Here is a 26,368-nt window from a genome sequence, read left to right as displayed (position 1 = left end):
CCACAAAGTGGTGAGACAGGGTCAGATCAACAGAAAAAGAAGATAATTTTTGTAGCTGGATTTTAGATTGGAAGGAAGGAGCAATATGGGTACCAGGGAGGCGGCAGTAATGCAGGTGGGAGGCAATCAGGGCAGGGAGAGATGATTTATCAGTCAAGACAGAAGGGGACAGGTGAAGTTTTGTATGTACTGTGGAGATGGAAACAGCTGGATTTCAACATGGCCTGGATTTGAGGGGGAGGAGAGGAGAGGAGAGGAGAAGAGAAAGAAGACAATATTAGTGAAAGATAAAAGTTGGGCAACTAATAAAATTTCAACTGAAATATCTTCATTTGGTCTTGCGTGGCGTCTGCCCTTGGCAAATAGTACAGCAATTTCCATCTGTCTGGTTTACTAAAATGCAATTCAAATAATTGATTATTACATTTAATTAAGAGATAATTTCTCTTCCCTCTGTGTATAGAAGAGAATAAAACTTCTCCACGTGGTCAACTGTTTCTGGATATTATCAGATCAAGCACAGTCTATACTGTAGCTAAATGGACGGTGTCAGTAGTTTAATAGCAGATGTTAAAGAATTGAATTAACATTCTTCTGAAATCATTTTTGGGAAGCACAGTCCATCCTCAGAAGTTCACTTAATGTCTCATGAACCTGTACTAACTTCAGTGAAGCAGCATCTGTGTGGTTCCATGTACATAAGATCATAAGCCTATTGCCATATCTTTACTGCATCATTCAAGTTAGCAAATGCACCTTCAAAAGTCATAGCCCCATGTGCGTACGTGCACAGACATGTGAAAGCATTAAATGGAATGGAAGGGGCTAAAGAAGATAATCCACACCCAGATACTCGGAAATGTTCTGCACACATTCCTCTAAATTTGGAAACTCTTGGCTCTTCATTTAAATGCTTAAATGTGACTCGAGCACTTTTGAAAATCTTGCCCCAGCTGTGGGAGCCAAGCACTTCTGAAAAATCTGGCTCAGAGTAAGCAAAAGGGTTTCTGGAAACGTTCAAGTTTTTTCATTTCTTTCTATTAAGTTCTACAGAGGTAGAATTAAAAGTCTGCAAAACCAATTTCAAATACACTGTTTTCCTAAGGAAGCCAGGCTTAGCAGATCAATGTGTGATCTTTGGTCGAAGGATTATCTCATACTACAGGTTTATGCAGCAACTAGCAAAATCCCTCCCCCGCCCACCCCATGTTAGTTGTGACTTCTAGGTCTTACTGTCATATAAGTTATAGTATGGCAAAATGTGTGAATGAATTGATCAGATATGTCAACTAAAATCTATTGTTATTTGTGATTAGGTTTTATTAATAGCAGGCAGCACATTCAATACATATTCTCAAGGATTTAGGCACAGATTTCTAAGGGTATTTAGCTGTTGCTGCATTCAGCATAGCAATGCCTAAGTACCCTTAAAAATCTGGACCTCAGTGCTCAAACCTGCTCACACAAAGTAAAAGGCAAAACTCCGACTGGCTTCAACAGAGAACTTTTAAAGAAGCATCCAGTGAAACAGCCTAGTTTTTAGGGCCAAATCCTCAGTTCATATACTGACATACCGCCATTAAAATCCTTGGCGTTAGACTGACTTACAGCTTCTGAGGGCCTGGCCCACAGTGCATATCTACAAAGCCAGGTAAGTGCCCCTTTGCCATGCAGTGACTAATATATAGTACACTCAACAATTTTAAGTGCGCATTTTCAAGTCAACAAGGAGCTGCTAACAAAGAAAAAAAACAATGCCTGCTTAGTCTCCTACTGAAGTCATGCGGAGTCTTGCCACTGACTTAGTGGCATCAGAATCAGGCCCAACAGCAGTCTGAATTTATACCTGAGCATGGACAACTATGACTTGGGGGAATTTTAGCCGCCCCTCCCCCCCAATTCAGTGGAACCCATTTGTCCAATCTAATTGGGACCAGGGCAAGATCAGATAATCAAAAATTTGGATAATCAGGAGAACGGGCAGGCTCTGGCAGTCAGCCCCAGGAGGCTAGGCTCCAACTGTCAGCCCCATCACCCTGGAGTGACAGCCCAAGCCCTGCTGCCCAGTTAGGTTAATACAGCGGCCGGATAATGCAGGCTTGGATAAATAAGGTTCTACTGTATTTATTAACGCAATCCTATATTAAAAGATTTCATTTTATCACCTGGAAAATACACACATGTTGTTTGTACTTCACTCAGTCACTCCTCATTTAGTAAGAATGGCATAGGATTGCAGAATTAAAAACACACACAATCCTTGGGCAAACTGGAGCACTTAGGTGGCCTCTTGGTTTTCTACAGTCACTGTGTTCTTTGTGAGACAGTCTAGAACATAGCAGACAGAAGGAAGAAAACACCCCACAGCTGATCCGCTGATTACACTGGAAAACAATTGCTTTTGCTTATTTCACCATGTGGGTTCCTTTCTCACCCAGAGATGCTGACAAGGCAATGGCTACAAATAAGACAGCAGCTGGAGGCTCTTTGACTCCCAGGCATGATGGGACTGATGCAAAAGGACAGCAAAGAATTCTGGGGGCTCCATGATGCCTGGCCTCCCCAGCCACATGAGTTCCATGAGCTTTTTTCCCCCCACAAAGAGACGAGCCAATCAAGAGGCTTTGGGAGTCAGCCCATAGGAGTGGCAGCTGGGTGGACCTATCCAGGTCTCCCTAGAGAGAAAGGCGATCAGAAACACACACACACACACACACAGAAAGAGGATCATGCAATAAGAAGGGAAACAGCCAGCTTGGCTGCAGAAATAATGGGAGAAGCACAGCCAGCGAACCTAACCCAGGTACACAGAATTACCCTTCCCAAGGAGAGAAGACACTGTTTGCTGAGCCATGTCCCAGCCAGGGAAGAAAGGAGCTAGACCCTGCTGCAGGAAAGACCTTCGGCCTGGCCCTGGCTATAAGAGTCAGCTGACACCCTGGAGGAAAGAGAGAGACTTCAAACAATCGAGACCATCAGAGGGTGGTACCTCTCATGGACCGAAAAGAGCAAACTGGGAGTTATCAGAGGATTGTCCCTGCTACAATAATTAGATAGTGTAAAAACAACATTCAGCAGCTGTTTTATTATTTTTTAATTCCAGCCCCTCCCCCCATGAAGAATGGTCTACACCCTGGTTATGTAATCTTTTTCTTAGTAGATAATGATAGGATGCTCCATTAAGTTCCACGAACTAACATTTCTGGTTGCATCTGCGGTTGGGATGCACTAGTGTATTCTATAAACATCCCCAATAAAACAGTTGGGCAAAACAGAGAAAAGAAACCTCAGACAATGAATTCCGTGTTGTAATTGATAGACTGTCTATCCCCTCATTTTGCGGTAAATGTTCTTGGCAGCTGCTCCACCAAAATGCGATATTTGAGAATCGAAAAACGCTCTGTTGTCGATTCAGTTTACAGTACTTGTGCTCAGCAGGCCTGGCTCTTGGATATGTTAACTGACACTGTCTGTAAGACAATTTCTACTGAAAACAGAAACATCTGTACAAAGAAGTTGGCAAATTCACTATGCATTTTTGTTTTCATTAGAGTTTCTTCTGTTTCAGAAACCCATCCACTGCAAGGCTGAGTAAATGTGCTCATTATTTCGTTTAAAAAAACCACCAAAATACACGTGAGCACACGCACACAGAACTCGATGAGAAACAATCTTCATTTTGTTTGAGAGGCCATAGGAATTGGCTAGTTAACCAACCATAGTAAAATCAGGGATGTACAGTATTGTCCAAGCTCTGGAATGAGGGGATCTTAGACCAACACAAACAGAAAACCCACCTCTTGGTGTAGCTGTAAAGCTGTCAGTCACAGGATAGCTTAGATCAGGTTTCCAGAGTCTGAAACAAAGCAAATACCTCAGTTAGTTACAGCTACTAAAGGAAAAGGCTCTTCGATGTTAAACAGCCATTTAGTCCAGTTGAAGGTTATAAGGAGATTCCCAGGCCTTGTGAGGCAGCTGCTTTATTCTGGTAAAAAGTAAAGCATCCCTAGAAGGGGCATAGCCAGCTATAATGGGAGGAACATATGAGCATAGGGTGACCCAGCTGTGGTGTGAAACCTGTGTTGTAGCTCCAAGGACACCACCCTTCCTGGTTGCCAATGTAGAGGGGGTGGCCCGGGCTTTTCTGGGCTTCACCCATTTGGACTGTTGACAGCCAGTGCAAGTCAGAGCAGCTCTGCCTTCTGCTGCACTGACTTATGCCAGGGAACTGCAGATCCAGGATTGGGGGAGCACAGGTGGTTTAAAGCCACCTTTGCACATCCTTCCTCCCATCCGAATTGCTGTGTGTGCTCCTCACCCAGAGCTGAGGACCTGTGCCAAACTGTCTTTTGGGTGGGTTGGCATGACACCTTTTTAGAGAGAATCTTACCCCCTATTTATGCTCTCACTGAATAAAACATTTGTGACTCTATATTTAAGAAAGAAAAAATACCAGCAATTAAAATATGAGTCAACTAAGTAAATTAACAACTGTATTACAGCAGCCTCTAGTGTCGAACAGAGATCACGCCCCATTGTGCTAGGCACTGTACAGACACACAGTGATAGACCCTGCCAAGAAGGGCTCTATTAAGCAAAGGGTGAGAGAGGAAACATAGGTGAAGTGACCTGCATGTCTCTAGAGGAGCTATCCCGTACCCTACCCACTGGAACACACTGCCTTTCCAAAGTAATTTTTCAGACACTATTTAGTAATACTTGGTCAGTGTTTCATTTTCTCTGTGCAACATCCAGAGATATTTCCCCTCTCAGCAGGGTGGCCAATTTCCCTGGCTCGAGCCTGATTTGATAATGGACTAGAGGACTGAAAGAATTAGATTTCAAGATATTGGAAGCCACAGTTTAAGGCAAGTCCTTACAAAACTATATTTTATTGCTGGTCTAATCATTGTTAAATTAATAATAATGGGTTAATCACTAAATGTATGATAACATCTGAGCAAACAAATCACTTTCCTCACTGTTGGTAATATGAATGGCTCTTAGTGTAAAAACTGCATGAAACCTGGCTAATAAAAAGGGCTAGATCATCCCTTCCCACCCTAAATCCCATCCTTTCACAGATATCCCACCATACTAACCCTTCCACTCCTGGGAGAGACCACAGGGCTTGTCTCAGACATCCCCAGGAAACCTGACCCCACAAGAGTTCCACCCCCACCTCTCACCCTGGCATTCTGGCTCCATCGTACCACACTACCAGGGATTCTCCCACGTCATGGTCCTCCTCAGATCTCCCAAAGAGAAGTCCTGCAAAAAGGCAGTACTGCCCCAGGCTACGTCCCCCGATCCCCACTCCAGGGACTCTCTATGAGCATTTTTCCCGCCTCCACCCACTCCTCCCGTGCTCCCGCTCACTCTCCACCCTCTCTCCCTGCACAGGCTCTGTGGGGTCTGGAGAGGGGCAAGCATGGTACTGGGAAGGTAAGCTAAGCCTCTCCCTTCCACATGGTGGAGAGAAGACATATGTGCAGAAGGTCGCTGTCACAGGGCATAGCTGCCCTGTAGCATTCCCTGCTGGCTGAGCCTAGGTCACTAGGCATTCCCTACCTCAATTCCCCCTCACCTGGGTTTTCTGCCTCTCCTGGGGATTCATGTGGCTCTGCCCTCCAGCTGGGTCGCTCTCAGAGTTCAATCTCCTTCATACAAGTTCTTTCACCCTGCTTGGGCTTCTCTTCAGCCCATCCCCTGAACTCAGCTCCCAGTCTCTCTGCTCTGGGATATAGCACTGACTTCCAGTCACTTCATGAAACAGCTTGCTCCCTAGGCTCTCTCTTTCAACCCTTTTATGAGGTCCAGGTGTTGCAGGCTGCCACCTGACCCCAATTAGTTCTGTCCCTTTAGGATTGGAGGCAGCTAATTATGGCACAGGCAGGGCTGATTGAATATGGCTGGTTAGCCACAGGCCGCCTGGCCATTAAAGGGGTAGGCCACCCTGTTACAGTCCCCCTTATTTCTAAATTAAGCCCAAGGTACTGGTTTAGCAAAGGTAGTAATGAGGGCACTAAGTAAGAAGTACCAAAGGCCAGCAAATGAAGAAAATGTGGGTAAAATGGCAGACCTGGCTGATCGCTCTACTGACAGCTGACTCACTTCAGGGAACCCTACGGGCAAATAAAATAACGTGTTCACAACGGCAACTCAATGCGACAAGACCTACAGATGCTGGTTCTTACTGCGCATCATATGGAAGTGCCACAGAATATCTTTAAGGAAGGAACATTGCCAAGGGGTTAAATGTCAGGGACTGGGAGTAAGGACTCCTAAGCGCTCTTCCTGGCTCGACAACTAACCTATTGTGTGACCTAGAGCAAGTCATTTAGACTCTCTCTTTCCTACTTCCCTTGCCCCCGCAATGTAAAATGGGCACAGTAATCCCTACCACCCTGCATAGGCATAATGAGGCTTAATTCATTATATTAAGTGCTTTGCAGTTCTTGGAAGGAAAACATCTACTATACATACAAACAATGTATTTATTATTATTTATGCACTGTGTTTCATTGCACTGCCTAAGTTTCCTTTCCAGCGTTAATCCAAGAAAAGGAATGCCTGCAGCTGCCCTGAACCACTGCGCTGCTATCCAAATGACTAACCATGGCCAGAGAGTGCCGGTAGCAAAAATGTCTTTGTTATTTAGTCATCGTGACTGAACAAAAACATATTAAAATCTTCATTGCTACACACGGGAGGGGGGAGGATAGACAAGATGACAAATATTCATAGGAATTCCACCTCTTTAAAGCTATTACACCAGACAATACTCCTGTGAGGTAGGGATTATATCTCCATTTTACGAGGGCCTGATCCAAAGACCACTGGAGTTAATGAGAGCCTTTCCACGGATTCCAATGGGCTTTGGATCAGGGTCATACTGAGTAACAGGCAGGATATGTGACTGCCCTAAGTCACAGCAAGTCAGCGAAGAGAACCGTCCTGGCTCTCAGTCTCCTGCTTTAATCATTAGACAACACGCTGAAAAGAAAAACAGATCGGTTTCATGTGTCAATTAGACAGACAGGACTTGTGAGAGGATGTAAGGTTTGAGGCGTAATCAAGAGGAGGGAAAAACCTGCTGATCTGCTTTCTCCCTCCTCTCTGTACCAGCAAAGGAAGAGTCGGTCCCTAAAATATGTCAGTTGGGAGGGACCCTATCATCATTGGTTAACTCCATATGTCTGAGAAGAAAATTAACTCTAATCCTGTCAGACTCGCTGAATGAGATTTGTGTTCACCAGCTGTACTGGCCCTAAAATGTAGTGCTGTGTACTGAAGATTTGAAGTTCTTTATGAAGGCTGCTTCTTGCCCTAAAACATTCAGGAACTGCCAGTGAAAAAATGCTGCCTTTTAACAACTTGCCTCTAATCTTCCTTGCCTGGGCAAGACAGATGAGAAATGAGCAACAAACCCTGTCCAGCAGTCCCTGACCCCTCCCAGTCAGGTTTCAGATGAGGAGACTGTCTCCTGGTTTGGTATCTTGCGCTTAATCAGACACAGAAGCAGCTAACACAGAGACATAACTGAAGAGGCTCCAACAAATATGAATGTATTGCATCTTAAAGGCACAGTCCACATGTTTACTCCTGGTCAAGGACAAACGTCCAGGCTAATATTGCTGGATCCGCATGAAGTTTGACACCCTCAGTCCTGAGATGTTGCTGAGAGGGTGGGGATCACAGAATTCACGGAATTTTGGTGGTGCCTATATACTATGGTTATGAGCACAGCATAAAGAGAGACAGGCCCCTGTGTGCCTACCTTCTTCATTCACAGTAACTAAACGCCCTCACTTCTTTTACCACCTCAAGGGCTTTAAGAATCACAGGCCTTACTCATCGGTTTTTGGTGCACACCCAGTGCAAATTTAGGAAACGACTCCTAATAAACAGGGCCACACCAATGTCTCTGACTCAGAGCAAACCAATTAGCGACTCTGTGTATTGGCATTTTTTTATTCCACTCATGGTGACTAATAAAATTAGAGGTGTTTTTAAAGGACATACCTATATGGAATTCTTACCCTCCTTCCCTTAAATCTAATTGGGCAATGCTATCATTTTTGTGTGAACTACAAAAGAGAGAGTTTAGAATGACACCTCTGGTGGTTGAAGTCTTCCATCTATCCAGCATGGGCAACAGCAGTGCAAGATTGCCCCACAAGATCGGTGGATCTCAGTCAGGCGCTGGAGGGGATACCTTGTCATTCTCCAAGCCCTTTTTCTCATTGCAGAGACTGACAAACACAGGTACCAATTTGTGACAGATGTAGAGATAGGATCAGCAATGTGATCCGCTGCCACCGGACTGAGACCACGACACATTTCACAGAGCGACTACATCTGCCTCTTGCTAGCCATGGAAATGTCCAAGACTGCTTTGTCCCATGACATTCTCAGTCAAACAACAAAGTAGAATGAGGAAAGAATGTACTCAAAGGGCCCTTTCCCAGAAAATACTAAAAGGCTAATTCACAAGGTTCATGTCTGACCAAGGTTCATGTCTGAAGCCCGTTGTGACAGCCAGGCACACACACAGTTCTATGTGGAAGTAAAATAAATGAATCTTCTGTTACTTCTTTAAACCAGAATTTCCTTGGGAGCACAACTTTATCTCTGTATGGGGGAAGGATATTCTCAACTACCTCAATACTTCCATTAGCCTCTCTGAGTCCCTCAAACTTTTACAGGTTGTGAAGAATGTTACAAAACAATTTGGACTGTCCACACATAAGGAAGAATCTGTAACAGCGTAGCTCTGAATTGAAGGAACTGAGTAACAGAACAGATATTTGGAGCATTTTCCCTGAAGTGCAAAATAAATTGACACGCAACATTATATTGTTAATAGGAGCTCAGAGTTTGGTTTTCTGAATGCTATACTGAAAATTTGTTTCCTAAATGTTAATCTCTCAGTTTTAGGGAAAGGAATTAACATGATCAGTAAGTTTTCACACAGTAAGTTGTCAGTAAAGCCCTACGGCCTCTTTCTGTTTAAAACTTTCTATGATTTCCAGATTACTCTTTTAAAAATTCTCAAGCGTGATCAGTGTTGCCCTAATTCTGCTTCCATTGAAGTCAACGGTAAAATTCCCACCGACTATAATCGGAGCAGAGTTAGGCCAATGATAAGCACTTTTGGAAATCTCACCCCAAATAAACATTCTGAGCCTGTTTCTGTTCTTATTTGCATGGAATGTGGTCCCTTGTAACTCTCCCTATTTTTATGGAGTTACTCTGGATTTACATGGGTGAAATTAAGATCAGCATCAGGCCTTCTAAATCTATTACTTGTCTATAAAATTTTCAAGCCATATTTTCATCTGCATTGTTTTGGTGAACAGAAGAAAGTTTGTGCCAAACACAGGTTTGATTTTAGCATATCAGAAAAAAAGCTACTGACAATGTTTTATACATCAACTCCTTTCATTTGTAGTTTTCTTTATTCTTTTTCTAATATTCCTCTTCTAGAGCGTTCAATTTCCTATTAAATTGTTCTAAGAGTAAGGTCACAGATACAATACATATCCATTTACAAATGCAGATATTATTTATTATTTGTATTACTGTAACCATAGGCACCGACTCCATGGGTGCTCCAGGGCTGGAGCACCTACGGCAGTCCCACTGATCAGCTCCTCCCACTCAGGCCTGCTGGTGGCCCCACCAATCAGCACCGCTCCCTCCCTCACAGCACCTCCTGCCCACTGCAGATCAGCTGTTTAGTGGCATGCAAGAGGCGCTGGGGGCTAGGGGAAGGAGCGAGGATGGGGTACACTCGAGCAGGGGGCAGAACGGGGGCAGGAAGAGGTGGGGCAGGGGTGGAACAGGGACATAAAGAGGCGGGGCGGGGGCCTTGGAGGAAGGGATGGAGTGCGGGCAGGGCCTGGGACGGACCAGGGGTTGAGCACCCGCAGGGAAAATGGAATGTCAGTACGTATGACCATAACATCTAGGAGCCCTAGTTATGAACCAGGACCCAATGATGCCATTAGTTTTATTACAATCCAAAAGGTAATGTGCAATTTTCAACTATGAGACTTACAGAACTCACTGGAACTCCATTTCCTCTTTCACAAGATAAAATATTAAAGGGTAGGAGTCCAGTTAGTAGAAATCAGCATAGCTCCAGTGAAGTCAAGGAGCTACACAATTTAAACCAGCTGAGGATCTGCCCCATATGTTTATCTCAATGCATCATGCAATGAAACAAGTTGTTCTTAGTTCTGGAATAATGAAAAGGATGTTTGAAATGTATCTTTGGTTTCTTTTTTCAAAAAAATAAATTCTTGGAGTGTATCCAATATAATTACTTGAAATTCCTTATTGTTACTCACAAGGCCTGATCCGGCACCCTTAAAATCAATGGCAGTTTTGCTATTGACTGCAATGGGAACTATGCCTCTTAAAGGATATACACCATCAAGCAATTAAATGAATGAAGTATCATTTGGAAAAGTGTACGCAGTATGTAACAATGACACTTTCTAACTCAATAGATCTGCTCCCTATATGTATTAAAAGGTACTAACTATTGACTACAGTGAGAAAAAATACATTTTTACTGCTGTACTACCATAAGTACTTATATGGCCCCATTCCCATAGTATCTGAATAATTCACAACCTGTAGGTATTTATCTTCATGACACCCTCGAGAGGTGGGGAAGTGCTATTATCCCCATTTATAGATGGTTAGCGGAGGCTTAGAGAGATGAAGGCCCAGATCTAGGCACCTAACCCCAATGAAATCAATGGGAATTAGGCACCTAAATACCTTTTAGGATCTGGACATAAGTGATTTCCCCCAGATCACACAGGATGTCTGTGTTCCAAGGTAGTGCCCTAACTGGACCATCCTTCCTCCTCTACAGAAGAAAGAGAGCTACTAGTGAGTATGCTGGATGCTATTTGGGTACTCAAGGGTGAAATAAACTGATTCTGGCTTTACAGAAGATCTAAGCAACAATGAAGTTATGGAGGAAGTGAAAATCCAGCCCTTACTTTGTTTCACATTAAAGGGCAATATTGTTATCTCAACAGGAACTACAATTACTTGCTGTGCTCTCAGAAAAGAATCCCTTAACACGGAGAGAACATTCCCTTCAAGCTGCAATTTCCCATTGTCTCCCCATCTTGGCTGGCAGCAGTACAGAAACCCGTGCCCTGCAAGGAGAGAAGCCCTACATTTTACAGCCTTCTCAGGCAGTGAGTGACCTCACTTACTTAATCAGGATATAGCTAAAGCACTCACAATCCTTTTAAGAACTCAAAAGTGCTCGATTCATCTGAGACCCTTGGAAAGGGATGTTTTTCCACACAGCTTTGCTTCTCCTTTCTCCCCCAAGACCTGCCCTGTGCAACATGCTGTGGAACAAAGCACCCCAGATAGGGATACAATCATGCATTACAATAGGAAATCCTCTGGCTGGAGCAAGCACCTGAAATGTTTGGGGATTTCTCGCACCCTGAAGGCACTAATGTAGGAAACAGGCAAGCTCTTTCTTACATGTTGGAAGTCCAGATCTTCCTCCTATTCAATATTTCCCCAATGGCTGTGACAAAAAAATTTAAAATAATAATACCAAGGCTTACTTGCTGAGAGGATCTCTCTGCCTCTCATCCATCTGGTTTGACCCTTATACCATGCATCAGTCCCTCAGATCTCTAGCAATCATAACCTATATCCCAGTGATTGCTGAATCAAATGGAAATTTGCTCCAGAGTTCAGCAAACTGATGCTAAAGCCACTCATTAAAAAAATCCACAAAAGAGCTACACAACCTTTCCAGGCCGATAACCATGGCCCCAATTAAGGGCCTAATGGTTGAGAAAAAATTGTTACCAACCACCTTAAGCCGTTTCCTTTAGGCAATTGCCAAATTATGGAAATATATCAAGCAAAACTAGACTAAAGCAACCCAAAAACAAAGGAAGAGCCAAATGACTCAATTTCTAAGACTGAGGTCTATTTAGAGGTTTCCAAACTGGAGATCCATTGCTTTCCATAAAGTTTGTAAATTCCACAAATGTGAAGGATTACTTTGGGAAATGCTTTCTTCGTAATGAAATTATTCAAGTTAGCTTCTGATTACATTACAAGCCTAAAAGACTCCAATAGGGTCTCTCTTTTCAAAATAGGTGAATAGGATTCTCAACCATCTTTGCAAACATTGCCTTTCTAGACATTCCCTAACCTTACATGCATTTTGATCCATGCATCATACAACAGGAATATACAGCATGCTACACTAAATAGGACATTTGCCAATGGAAACCACACAGTTTCCACTGTTAACGTGTATTCTAAACAAAGGAAATCTGGGGTACCTCTTTGCAAATACTGACTTTTCAACAGGGGCTGGATTAAATCATTGGCCTGTGCAGTCCAATACCATGCTGCTGGCAGTAACCAAGGGTTAATTTGTCCTCTGAAAGTGAACCCAGCACCCATTCACACACAGAGACGCACCCAGCCAATTGCGTTGTGCTATAAATGGAAGGAAAAGCTCTTCCTGACCCTTGTCAATGACCTTGTTGCCTAGGTTAGAGCTGCAAAATCATTACCAATCCTGAATACCTGTGTAGGACCAGACTCTCAGCTGATGTGAACTGGTGCAGCTCCATGACTTCCATGGCGTTATGATGATTTACACCAGCTGAGAATTTAGTCCCTAATCTCTAGGACAGAGATGGGCAAACTACGGCCCGCGGGCCACATCTGGCCAGAGGGACTGTCCTGCCCGGTCCCTGAGCTCCTGGCAGGGAAGGCTAGTCCCCGGCCCCTCCCACACTGTCCCCCTTCCCCCACAGCCTCAGCGCAACGTGCTGCCAGCACTCCGGGCCACCGCTCCTGCCAGGCAGCGCAGCGGTGGTGTGGCTGGCTCCGGCCAGGCGGCGGGGCATTGCTGCGCTGAGCACCATGGTAAGGGGAGGTTGGATAAGGGGCAGGGGATCCTGTGGGGCAGTCATGGGACAGGGAGGGTTGGATAGGGAGTGGGGCCCCAGGGGGGCAGTAGGGGCAGGGGTGTGGATAGGGGTCGGGGCAATCAGGAGACAGGGAGCAGGGGGGGTTGGATGGGGGGTGGGATCCCGGGGGGCGGTTAGGGGCCAAGGAGCGTTGGATGGGTCGGGAGTTTCAAGGGGGGCGGGAAGTGGGAGGGGGCAGATAGGGGGCGGGGGCCAGGCTGTTTGGGGAGGCACAGCCTTCCCTACCCTAGCCCTCCGTACAGTTTCTCAACGCTGATGTGGCCCTCAGGCCAAAAGGTTTGCCCACCGCTGCTCTAGGACCTGGCAAAGCCGCACTATACTACTGCCCCAATCAATGTATTTTTTCAGTCAGCCACTCATTTAAGTATTGTATTGCATAAAACAGAATGACTTCCCAATAGCAAGACAGGGTTTTGGATTAGAGATTTTTTTTTCTGTTCTGGGCTAATAAAGATAAAAGGAAATGAATATATTCTAGGCCATAAGCTTTTTGGAGCACTGTCTGACTTGATATCTCTGCTTTGTACAATGGAGAACACATTGTTGGTGATCAGCAAATAATTAATGGTGCATGATTTTCTCTTAACAGATGACATGCATCTTTAGAATATTTTTTTTGTAAATAAATTATTCTGGCAGATTTGCAATGTACAATTAACAAATTGGAAGAATTTTGTCCTTCAGCCATCATTAAAAATAGATTTAAAACAAATGCAAACACTATGTATTAGTAAATGGGAGGCATAAATGTCTCGTCAATTGTGCATTGCAATCAAAATATCTGACTGTCCTGTTCAGTGGTAGCCTGACTTGAAGACTCTGAAGCATGATGAAGTTGCAAGTGAGATACTCCTGGAGACATTTTCCTTTCAGGTCAGAACTGAGCTCAGTGGAGAGATTTGGAAGACCATCTCAATGTATCTGCTTGAATATAGTAGACACTTGTTTATAGGGAGGCATGAAAGGATTCAATTTTTATTCACAAACATCAGGAAGTGTCAATTTCACTGTACACACAAATCTACATAAAAATATTTCCAATCGATAATAACTGAAATTTGTAGATAGGCAAATACAAAAAATTCTGCTTGAGAACTCATCAGAGTCCCACCTTGTTGTGTATAAAATGTGTCATAATGCCGGTATTAAGTAATTACTGTCTGACCTCCCCCCACCCAATTTCACGCAACTGTGAAAATGTAATCATTTTTTAAAGATCTTTATTTACATCTCAGCATCAATATTAGTTGTCAAAATTATAAAAAAATAAAAATAGAATTCTTCCAAGCCTACTTACAGGTAACTCTCAACACTTTTATATATCTATGCTTAAGTATCCAATGACCTTTCCTCTCCTTTTACACCATTAAAAATTAAAAGTCAAATCTCTCTCTTCAAGGGTTAGTCTTAAAAATTTGCTTCCAGACTCACAAAGCAAAACATATTCTTTTACCTAACAAATGAAATGTACACCCACAAATATTGAAATATTAAAATTCTGCCTTTAGGGGTGGTGGTGTATGTATATATAAAAATCATAAAAACCTACATTAAAAAAGCTACAAAAACTACATTAAAACATTATTAAGGTTGCAAAGTCAAGCACTCAAAAGTTATGAAATACCTTCTGTGTATGCATGATAGCCTTTAATTGCACAATCACATAATATTTTTTCCACAGGGCCCCTGTCTCATTCAGTGCTCTGGGGATGAATCAGGGCTGTGTATTGAAGGAGACTGTTGTCTGTAGGACACCTGCCTCATTTGTAGCAGACGTTTGCAAGGTGTGTACCTATTGTAGATCCAGGGAAAACATCAGGCCAAAGCCCGCTCATAACTAAAGGCCCTCCCCCTTAGCCAGGGAGACAAACTAGTGGTTCTGGGTTGCAAAGTATAAAGTAAATGAGGTAGGGGATTGCAGGAAGAAGAAGGATGGTCAAGGCAATAGGAATGCTGCCCTTGAGAACCAGTTTCTATCCCTGCCTGTGTCACCAAGTTCCTACATGATGCTGGGCAAGTCACTTAAACCAAACCTTTCACAGGTAGTCACTAAGAGAGGTGGTCACTTGAGATCCTGGGGTCTGATTCATAGATGTACTCATCACTAAGTCAAAGGGGATGGTGCTTGAACATATAAAGTGCTAGCTAACGCTAAGAATTCTGAAAGCCAGGTCTTGGGCATCTCAAATTGGGCACCCAAAATTATGTACTTTTAACCTTAATCTCTCTGCCTCAGATTGCTCTCTGTGAAATGGGGATAATACCACCCCCTCACCTCACAAGGGTGTTGTGAAAATTAATGTATTAATATTTGTGAAGCACTTGGATTCTATAATATAAGTGCCATAGAAAAGCCTATGCAGAAATTAGTAATTCAGTCTTCACAGCAGGGTTTGAATAGTAAGCAACAAATAAAGCACACACCAGACAACAAAGGAGAAAACAAAATATAGTACAGCTGCTCACTACGTGAGCACTGTCCATTCTGTGCACGGAACGAGGCCGGGGTCCTGTGGAAAATATAATATGTGCTCACATAATTAAAGACTGTACCATAATACACACTTGGGGGCTGAATTAAGGTTGTACAGGCAACCATAATTCTGGCAGTTCCTAACTTCTGAGTGTTTGACTTTGTAACCTTAATAATGTTCTTTTAATGTAGGCTGGGGGTGTGTAATATATTATACAGATACCACAGAGGTCCGTGAATTAGGGATCCATTTTTCACCTGAATATGACGGAGGAGGCACTGTCCCTGTCATTCGTGCTGTCCAAGCTATTTCGCTGCCATCCTGAAGCCTATGTGGAAGGTGATGACACTTTGTTTTCATTAGTAAAATGGAAGCTTAATTTTTAATTAACTGTTTTAATAAGAGAATCCATTTTTTATCTGGAAAAAACTGTTCGTGATGTTCAATGGCTAAAAGGGTCGTGAATGAAACGGAATGGTGTGACAGATACAATCAATTACAAATACTGCTGAGGGTTAAAGCGAAGTTGGGGTGTTCGGAATGCATAGTTAGGCTTACTGAGTGTACACATCCAATAACCATTCACATACAACAAAAAAGCAAACTAGTTCAAATCTGGTTATGAAATCATTTGAAAGCTGATTTATTAGATATTAACTTTTAATGGGCAGGCAACTGCCAATCCATTTTTTTAAAATACCTCATTCAGAAATAATATTCGAAAGAAGATACAATACAGAGAACAAGAAAGGATACACGTTTTGTTAAAATGGTGTCAATCAATCGGTGACATAATGGGTGGTTTTGAATGGACTCTCCCGGTAGTACTCTCTCCTCAGGATTCAAAATATTGTTTTATGGCTACAGGTATGAAGACTTTGCTTTGGTGTATTTGGAAATGACAAATTTACGAATTACTTCTTCCTACTTTTTAAAGGTGACATTTTCAAAGGCACCTGGGGAGTCCAGCATGGAACTGCCACTGTATTTTAATGAGACAAGGTGAGTAATTTTAATGGGAGTTAGGCACCTATATTAGGTGCCTTTGAAAATCTTACCCTAAAGTCCTAAGCTAACCACTGAAACAATTATCCATCTTATGAGTAAAACAAATTCGGCCCAGACCCTGCAAACCTTTACTCATGAAAGAAGTCCCTACTCACACCAGCAATCCCTCTGGCTTCAATGAGGCATATTGTATAAGGGCTCGCAAGGCTGCGGCCTCAGTCCCTAACAAAGAAAAATAGAGCATTGCACAGAAATTATGAAATACACCATTTTACTTGCAATGGTACATAACACTTTCAGTTTCTTGCACAGGCCCTGCAGAATAATCTCTTTGGAAGTATATCTTTTAATGGGTTTGGGGTGAAAGGGCTTAGAAGCAGCATATGTAACTGCAATATTAACAAAATTAGACTATAATTACAGAAATTACAGAAGACTTATTGATTCAGGGCACAGTTCTTCTGACAGGGCAAATGGCACTCACACAAGAGGGCAGAGGGATGAAAGACGCACACAGGCTGAGGCAATTTGAGGTGATTACATAACAGCAGCCATGTCAAAGAGCACAGGGTTTATGGGAAAGCTGTAAATTGTTCAGTTTTTAACCCTTTCCCTCTCCAATAACTAACTTATTAAATACATGGGAGGAGCATTCCTTGATCAAGCTGTGCTAAAGATAGTTTTCAAATAAAACAACTTGGAAATTTTAAGCATCCATAACCAGATATTCTGGAACTACTATGTAGTTTACTCAACACTGTTGCAATCATAATACTCCTCGTCCCACTGAAACACAACAGACACTTCTAGAGTGTGAAAATGATATTGATCTAGTTCCTCAGCTGATGTAAATCAGTGTGGCACTGTGGTGATTTATCCCCAGCTAAGCATTTGGCCCCTTAATTTTACTTTTAAACACAGGCTGATAGAATAGATTTCTATTCTAAAATCCTGTACCCTGGACTTTCTCCCCACTGTATTTTCCACTGAATGCATCCGATGAAGTGAGCTGTAGCTCACGAAAGCTTATGCTCAAATAAATTTGTTAGTCTCTAAGGTGCCACAAGTACTCCTTTTCTTTCTGCGAATACAAACTAACACGGCTGCTACTCTGAAACCTGTACCCTGGATAACTCTGAGGTTTTGATCTTCAGTGGTGGTTTTGGGTGCATCAACATCTCTCTGAAGGCCAAATTATGTCTGCCTGGCACATAGTTGCTTAGATCTTCCAGTGCACATTGAATCAAACAAATGTGAAGCATGTTACTGTACTGCTTATGCTGACACCATGTAAATCAGGAAACATTTTGTTCATCTCATTAAAAGTTTGATGCCCCTTATCTATCATGGGGTCTACTGTAATTGTAGGTTTCAGCAAGTAAAGTAGTGAAAAAACACCAGCAAGATTATTAACAACATAATGCCATGGGGGATGGCACAAAAAGAGAAGGAAGGTTCTATTGTTTATTTCAATGCGAAGTCCATACTCAGAGTTGTAACCTTCTTCACCGAGTATAGATAAATGCTACACATCTGAGCACTACAGATGACTTAAGTCTACAAGTTGGAGGGACCTAAACGCAGGTATCTAAACAACGGCAATAGGTACCTAAACTCTCGATTGGGTGTCCAAATCATCTGTTAGGTGCCAAAAATAGCTATTTAGGACCTATTGATATAGGCACTTACATTTATGCACCCAAACCTGAAAATTTAGCTCTACATTGTTTTGAGACTGAAACTTTGATACATGTAACTAGGTCAGCTGTTCACCATCACAGACCTTTAAGCCAAGATGAACTGCTCTAGAAATACGGCTTGGCAATCTGACTGCTGCATGAAACTTTATTTTAAGGATATTGCAATGTGACTGTACCCTCAACTTTATTAACTATCCTTCCTGTTTTACAATTAGGTTACAAGTAAATAAGCAAATAATCTGGCAGATAGGGACTTGGGCCCAGATCCTCAACAGCATTTGATTTCAATGGTAGTTAGGCACCTAAATACCTTTGAGCATCTGAGCCTTATCATTCTTAATGATGATTCTCTGGCCTCTTCCTGCCACCAAACTCTAGATCTATCTATTTGCACTGACACTGTATTTATATTTTTTAGTTTTTCTTCCTCTCCCAGGTGAATCCATGTGAGTCACATCCTACTGCCTGGCCTTCATCAATATGTTTAATTCTCATTTTCAGATTTGTGTGACCAAATCCAGCCAGAATGAGCTCATGCTGCCAAGAGCCTAAGCATCTGTTTCCATCTGGGCCACTCCCTTTTCATCCCTAGTAATATTATCCCAGACTTCTCCCTCAGATGGAAATTCAACTTCCCCATCTGTAATTGCCAGCCACTCCCATCTCCTTTAGTACTACATTAGTACCTCCTTCCTCCTACAGTCTTCAAATACCTTTCCCAATATCAAGTGACTCTGGACAGCCTTCCAACTACATTATAGACAAGTGTAATCTGGCTCTTCAAACATTCCTTTACTGCTTTCAAAATTGCTACCAGACTTGTAAGCCTGGTGTTATAACAATGGGTGGTAAGCACATCACAGAGTGGATGAAATGACAAGACATGTTTTTCTATAGTTTTTTTTTTCCAGTTATCACTGGCAACATTTTATCTCAAGAGTTTCAAGTTATAAAGATGCACAATCCAATATCTCTGATGTACGGATGCCTCTCCTTGGTAGCTGATCACAATAACACACTTTCTCTTCCACACAACACCTGCCAATTCTAGCCCTGAGGCAGGCATGTGATAAATTGAATAGCGACAAGTTCTTTCTCTGCTGTCATCCTGTAGACACTCAGTGAATAGCTATTTCACTGAACTCCTGATAATTACTCCAAGCAGGGCAATTCTGTACTCGCCCAAAAAAGAGAGTCTAACAGAGTAAATAGCCAGGCCAAAACAAACAAACAAACAAACAACAACAAACAAACAAAAACCACTGGATAACTATTAAACTACATTCACTTATACTTATATACACAGATTCATCAAGCTGATAAATATGGGTAGCACTTATTTTGTACTCCCTAACTTAAAGGCAATTGTCATGACAGCGAGAGTAATTGAACAGTAACTGGCTAATTCTGTCCAGAGAGGACAATATACGGGAAGGAGCACCAGTCAAAAGAAGAAAAGACCCATAGTATGAAAAGGCCTCACCACCACCAAGCACTTTGACCGTCTGCCTGACCCGTCTAGTAATGGAAACTGAAGGCACTGATCAGATTTAATTATCCATAGTGCACCTGATCTAAATACACGTTGGGGCTCTCTAACAATAGACATAATATCATGGCAGTTATATCACTCAGGCAGAACATCAGATCAGTTTATTTATGGAAGCAATGTTTTAGAAGATGTAGAAATGCATACAATAGCACAAAACCTTCAGGAATACATCTGGCATACCGAGGGAGACTGTGTTACATGGCCATAGGCCACAGCTAAGGGAAAAAATGGCAGGACAGTGAAACATGCCTGGAGGACCACAACCAAAAGATGACCTGCTTTCTTTACTGATCACTTTATCCAAGTTTTCCCTGCACAATTGTATTCTCTCTCTACTTGGTAACTTAAAAAGTACTCTTAGCTTCTCAGCCTGAGAGTACATGTATCTCGTAGGAATTAGGGATACGGTGTGTAATACAGACAAGCAATGGCTTATCCAAAAATAACTGGGAACATTTTCCCCATTTCTGAACATAATTCCTATTTTTTCTGAATGAAAAATTAATTGCAAAGAACTATTTACAATTTTGCCTCCACGTGGAGATAAATCATGATCACAGTTTCTATTAATTTCAAATGTGTGTTTCCTCTTTAAAAGAAAGTATCTCTAACTTTCCTAACATCTGGTAACTCTGAATGGATACCTTTGCCTTTATCAGTCAGAACTGTGTAGTGCAGTGATTCATGTTCATGTAACACTTTAAATCTTTCAGCTATCGATTTCTTCCCTGTCAATCTCTGAAGCGCCTTAATTATTTGGTAACCTGCTACAACAGGAATTTCTTTACAAGACAGCTACTACATATGTGGGCCTTGGCATATAGGGAATCCATTTTGCTAAAAGATTTCTTTGTCAGATCTTTGTCAATTGATCTGGAAGCTAGCCAGAGGATACATAGCAGATTTAGAGCCCAGGACACCTTTAGAACAGTTTTGTAGATAGGTGTTTTTCAAAATTTTACCCTGAGTCACTGGGAAAAATCACTGGTGCTTCAGCACCTAGATCACTTAGGTGCTTTTGAAAAATGTACCCTTAGATCATCAATCCCTTTAAAAGTTACATCATTAAACTGAAAGAAAAAATGCTTTTAAAAGTATTTCTTCTAAGACATCTATCACTTTGGTATCTAAATGTCACTTACAAACTGTATAATATTGACAATGCATAATTTCTAGTTGTTTGCATTCTTAAAGGAAAGGGTTCTTTAAGATGTTTAAGGGAGGAGATATAACTGTGTTACAGGTAACAGAAGATCTAATCAATGTTAAATTACAGTAACCATGACATCTTATGTTAAGGCTGATCCAAAAAAACCTTTTTATATGCCAAGACCCGAGTCCAGGGCTCTGAATTTCTCCTACATAGTTAATGGCATCATTCAGTTACAATGAAGCAGGTCTCTGTATTCCTTTCACAGTTTTAAGAGCTACTGAGGTCATCAGCTGTTGCACAAGAAACAGAACCCTTGTCAGTGAAGTAAAGAGCCAGCATCCATCAAAGCTCCTGAGCTTGTGCTTAATTTTAAGCGGTGAGTAGTCCTATTGACTTCAATAGCACTACCCACAAACTCAACATTAAGCACAAGCTTAATTTTGCTGGAATGCGGCCTAAATAAATGAAATTCCAAATTTGGGTGGGGGGGGGAGGTTAAGTGAAAAATTAGCAATCCAACCTCTCTATATATGTAAACACACATGTGTAATATTTAAACTTACCTGTGTGTATTTGGACATGTTGTACACGGATAGACACACACACACACGTTTCCTTCCTGGCTTGCCAAACCAAAATTAAGGGGTGATTCAGACCAGAGCCATTTTTATCCAGCTACCAAGGTCTGGGGGCACGGGAGAGAATAAATGGTACTATGGTACTAATTTTGGCCCTTTTCTACTCAAAATGGGATCTAAAGCTGAAGTATCAATCTCATTCCTTGTGAACTCTACAATGATCAATGGGCTATCACCAGCAGGAGAGTGAATTTGTGTGTGGGGGTGGAGGGTGAGAAAACCTGGATTTGTGCTGGAAATGGCCCACCTGATGATCACTTTAGATAAGCTATTACCAGCAGGACAGTGGGGTGGGAGGGGGTATTGTTTCATATTCTCTGTGTATATTTAAAGTCTGCTGCAGTTTCCACGGTATGCATCCGATGAAGTGAGCTGTAGCTCACGAAAGCTCATGCTCAAATAAATTGGTTAGTCTCTAAGGTGCCACAAGTACTCCTTTTCTTTTTGCGAATACAGACTAACACGGCTGTTACTCTGAAACCATCTACAATGATCATTCATCCAATAGAAAGAGACTAAATCCCACTGTCAGATGCAGAGTATGGATCTCTTATGCACACTGGGGCCCATCTCTCTTGCATGTTATACACTAAATCCATTGGGGGGACCCATCCCATAATATGCAACGGAGTTCTGCCCTGAAGACCCCTAAATGTGGAAAAATCTCAGTGGAACATCAGCATTCAGGGCTGTTTAAATCAATCTAGAGTTACCTACGAAGTCCCTCAGTTGGAGGCCACATATGGAAGACGCACATTTCAGTGCGTGTCTTGCCATGCAAAGTGTGGGAGGTGAGTGGATGGGGGATAAAGAGGAGAAATGATAAGAACTATGTGCAGAATTGCTGTTACTGTTTGTGTATTTAGGGGGAATAGTGCCCACAGGTATCCTATTAAACATGGCGACTGGCAATGTGTCTCTGCCAGGGCCTGTGTAACAAGGGAGATACCTCGAATCCTGAGGGAGCTCAAGGTATTGGGCCTTGATCTACAACAGGGCTAGACCGATTTTCACCAGCTGAGGTTCTGGCCATCATTTCAAGAGAGCTCTCCGTGAGCACAAAGTAGCTCCTGCACCAGACCACACAGCGCTTAGGCATGAGAAATAAATAGCACACTTGAATCAGTGGAGGCCTCATGACCTGGGAGCCACCTATGTCTTCAGGGATGGCAGGCTTGTCTGGACTGGGCCTGCCAGAAGTAGATACAGACCTGGAAGAGATGACTCAGATAGACAGCTGGTGGGACTGTGGAACGAACAGCACCTCTGTGTGGTTAAGGAAGTTTTTTTTAAAAGAAAAAAGTAAGAGGCTAGTTGGCCTCACTAATGCAGTGGTCTAATAAGCTCTTTGACGGCTGGAAAATAGCAAGTACTTTCTATGGACATTTTCAAAAGAAGTTGAAAAAAGTTGTTTTTTCCTAAATTTTGTAGAAATTTTGATTTTGGAACAAAAGAATGAAATCCCAAACATTGTCAGTTTTCCTTAAAAAACAACAACACTGGACAGAAACTAAAAGGTTAAATTTCCAAAATGTCCATCTTTTGTCAAAAAAACCTGTTCGTTTGAAATATTTTGACATTGCTCTGCTATTTTAAAAAATGAATACATTAGCTTTTTGCCTCTAGGAAGTCCAAGCTGACATATCCATAAATCAATTGACTAATGTAGTCACACCCCAGCTACCAAGATACTCTCCCTAAAAGGCAACCTGAAAGTATTTCAGTGAGTAAGCACAAGTTTTATGTTTCACAACTGACGGGAGAGGTGTCTGAACCTTTTATGTGCTACTTCCAAAGACAAATTATCTTGAATAGTAAAATTTAAACAACTGGTAAAAAGAGAACAATTTAAATAATTACAATATTTGTGAGCACTGTGGTCCGAGGAGAAAAGGGGAGTTTTAATCATATTGATACAATTTGTTGTTCAAGAAATAAAAACCTTCAGTGCTGTCAACCCAGCCTGTAGAAAGTAAATAGTATTTTCTTCTGTTCTTATTACATTAGGCAGAATGCCCACACTTGGAAATTACCCTTGGGAAAAGGTGCATTGAATAAAGCGGTTCAGTTTTTGGTTAGGTCATGGCAAGAAGGAAACAGAATATTTCACAAGTTGCTGCCTCTCCGACAGTACATGACACTGAAGGACAATTACTGGGAATACATTGCATTATGCCATTGTTTTTAATAATGCCATTTTGCTCCTGTGCAACAGCATAGACCTATCACAGAGGTGGGCAAACTATGGCCAAGGAGCCACATACTTCAGATGTTTTAATCCAGCCCTCAAGCTCCTGCCGGAGAGTGAGGGCTGGGGCTTGCCCACCTCCATACCGTGGCTCCGTGCGGCTCCTGGAAGTAGTGGCATGTCCCCCTTCCAGCTCCTAAGTGTAGGGGCAGCCAGGGGGCTCTGCACGCTGCCCCCACAGCTCCCATTGGCCAGGAACTGTGACCAATGGGAGCTGCAAGGGTCGCACCTGTGGATGGGGCAGCGTGCGGAGCCCCCTGGCTGCCCCTACGCATAGGAGCTGGAAGGGGGACATGCCACTGCTTCTGGGAGCTGCTTGAGGTAAGCGCCGCCCGGAGCCTGTACCCCTGAACCCCCCTCCTGCACCCCAACCCCCTGCCCTAGCTCTGATCCCCCTCCTGCCCTCTGAGCCCCTCGGTCCCAGCCCAGGGCACCCTCCTGCACCCCTAACCTCTCATCCTCAGCCCCACCCCAGACCCCACGCCCCCAGCTGGAGCCCTCACCCCCCCACACACCCCAACCCCCTCCCCAGTCCGGAGCCCACTCCCACACCCTGAACTCTTCATTTCTGGCCCCATTCTAGAGCTCTCATCCCCTCCCGCACCCCATCCCCCAATTTCATGAGCATTCATGGCCTGCCATACAATTTCCATACCCAGATGTGGCCCTTGGGCCAAAACGTTTGCCCTCCCCTGGCCTATCTCATGCCCACTGACAAAGGGATCAATTGCAACCTGGACTGTGTATTTGCACTGGGCCACTAAGGGGAGTAAAAGCCCCAACCTCAAATCCTTGCATGGGTTAAAGCACCTTGACAGGCAGACATGGACCAGGAAAGGAGTGGGATGGGCACAGAGCCTTGGCACCAGCCTCCAATGCATCAGTTAACAGAGCTGAGCTGGAGCACAGGAGATAGTAACAATAAATTACTATGGGCCAGAAGATAATTACTACCCCTGAAGCAAGTGGGGGAGCATGGAAGGAGCCATAATTCATGTGGGATGCTCCTGGGGGGTGGTTCGGTAACATTCACTAAGGGCTGTGTCCTTGTGCTACAATATATGTATCAAGTGCAACCAAGTGGGAAATGAAGGTGGGAATTCTTTGGTGGCCTGCTCTGAGCAGTCACTAAGGTATCTAAATGGGCATGCCACTTGTCTCGAAAATTAATACAAGCCATTGTTTATAGGTTAGGAACATATCACAGACCAGTTTTCTTTTTCAAAGAAATACCAATTTCCCTGACCTCAGATAACTTTACCTGAATCCATTGTGGGATCAAAGGTAAGCAAAAAAGGTCTCTCTCTCCCCCGCCTCAATCTGCAGCATGGAACTGGTCACTATTTTTTTAAATTCCATTTTGGGGGGCAACATTTTTCATGAAATTTCTAATTTTGACCAAAGCCCCACTAGTTCTCATGATTTTTTAAAATGTTTTCTGATCAGCAATAAAGTTCAGTGAACTTTAAGCTGGACGAAAAATGGGCAACATTCTGAATTTTGAAGGAAAAAAAAGACAAAAATGGTGAAAACAATTCACAGAAACTAACCAGCTCATGGTTAGAGGGTCTCCCATAATGCAGATCCACCCAGTCAAAAAGCAAAGATGTGCCCAAATCTTTACAAATAGACTTTACTGCATACATTGTAGCATGAAAGGAAAGCAAATATACATAAGGAGGGTTAACTTACATGGTTCAAGCATTCCTCAGCTTTCTGTACAATAACTGCCATCATAAGATATTTATCAGAAATGAGAAGATCATATTGCCACGGAGAGAAGAATTTACATTTAGATAGTGAGAGAGTGAAAATTCTTAGGAAACAGCTTTCAACATTTGTCCATCAAAGACAAATGCCTCTGTTGCATCTGCGTTTTAAGTGGTAGCCTAGATTTTGCACAGCAAACTGGGCAAATACTCTCGACAACCCAGAGCTGTCTAATAAAGCACTGGATGTTAGAGAAGCAGCAAAGAGTGACTCACATTCAAGTTACAGTGGAGCTTTCATTTAATATGCTTTCTGTTCACAAAACCATGTAGACTTGGAGTTGTTAGTATCTTTATTTTCTCTTTTGAAATACTGTCCTTGATACCGATCCCCTAAGATCTTGATTTTCCTTATAAAATCCTCCCATTTTCACTGTCATATAAGATCAAGGGCTTAAATGGAGGCACTACCTGCAAATGTTGTAAACATGAGTAACCTTCTATTTCATATTACACTCTCTCGGGGGAAAGAATTTCATTCTTTCTTTCTGTTACCACTTTGGTGGCAATTATACTGAATTCACCATCAACTAGTGTTGAGAGTCTTCCTGCTTTCTGTCCCCAAGATATTGAGACTAGAAATAATATTGGTATATCCTATTTCTTCCTTATGTATATTTACACCATACTGTATATTAGTATAACATTAAGACTAATTATCATTTAATTATAAAATGGATACCTTAAACATTTGAGGTTCAGTGCAGGACGAGGGAAGGGGGGCAAAGGCAGCTTTAAACCATCTTTACATTCCCCTATCGGGGGGCTACCAGGGTGCCAATCCAGTGCCTAGTGTAAATCAGAGCAACCTAATGGTTG

At 42.6% G+C, this 26,368-nt stretch overlaps 1 protein-coding gene across 21 annotated transcripts in view; it reads right to left on the bottom strand.

The window, feature by feature from the left end:
- Positions 1 to 26,368, bottom strand: part of MAP2 (microtubule associated protein 2) — a 341,433-nt gene that overhangs the window by 271,375 nt on the left and 43,690 nt on the right. For all 21 annotated transcript variants that reach the window (XM_073306661.2, XM_073306670.2, XM_073306672.2 and 18 more), the window contains exon 2: positions 3,798 to 3,856. The gene's annotated coding sequence lies outside the window, so the exon portion shown is untranslated. The remainder of the gene's footprint in view (positions 1 to 3,797; positions 3,857 to 26,368) is intronic.

This window comes from Lepidochelys kempii, chromosome 11, assembly GCF_965140285.1.
Source record: "Lepidochelys kempii isolate rLepKem1 chromosome 11, rLepKem1.hap1, whole genome shotgun sequence".
In the NCBI taxonomy this organism is placed as follows: Eukaryota; Metazoa; Chordata; order Testudines; family Cheloniidae; genus Lepidochelys; species Lepidochelys kempii.
Note: the sequence above shows the minus strand (reverse complement) of the source record. Positions and strands in the feature narration are given on the sequence as shown.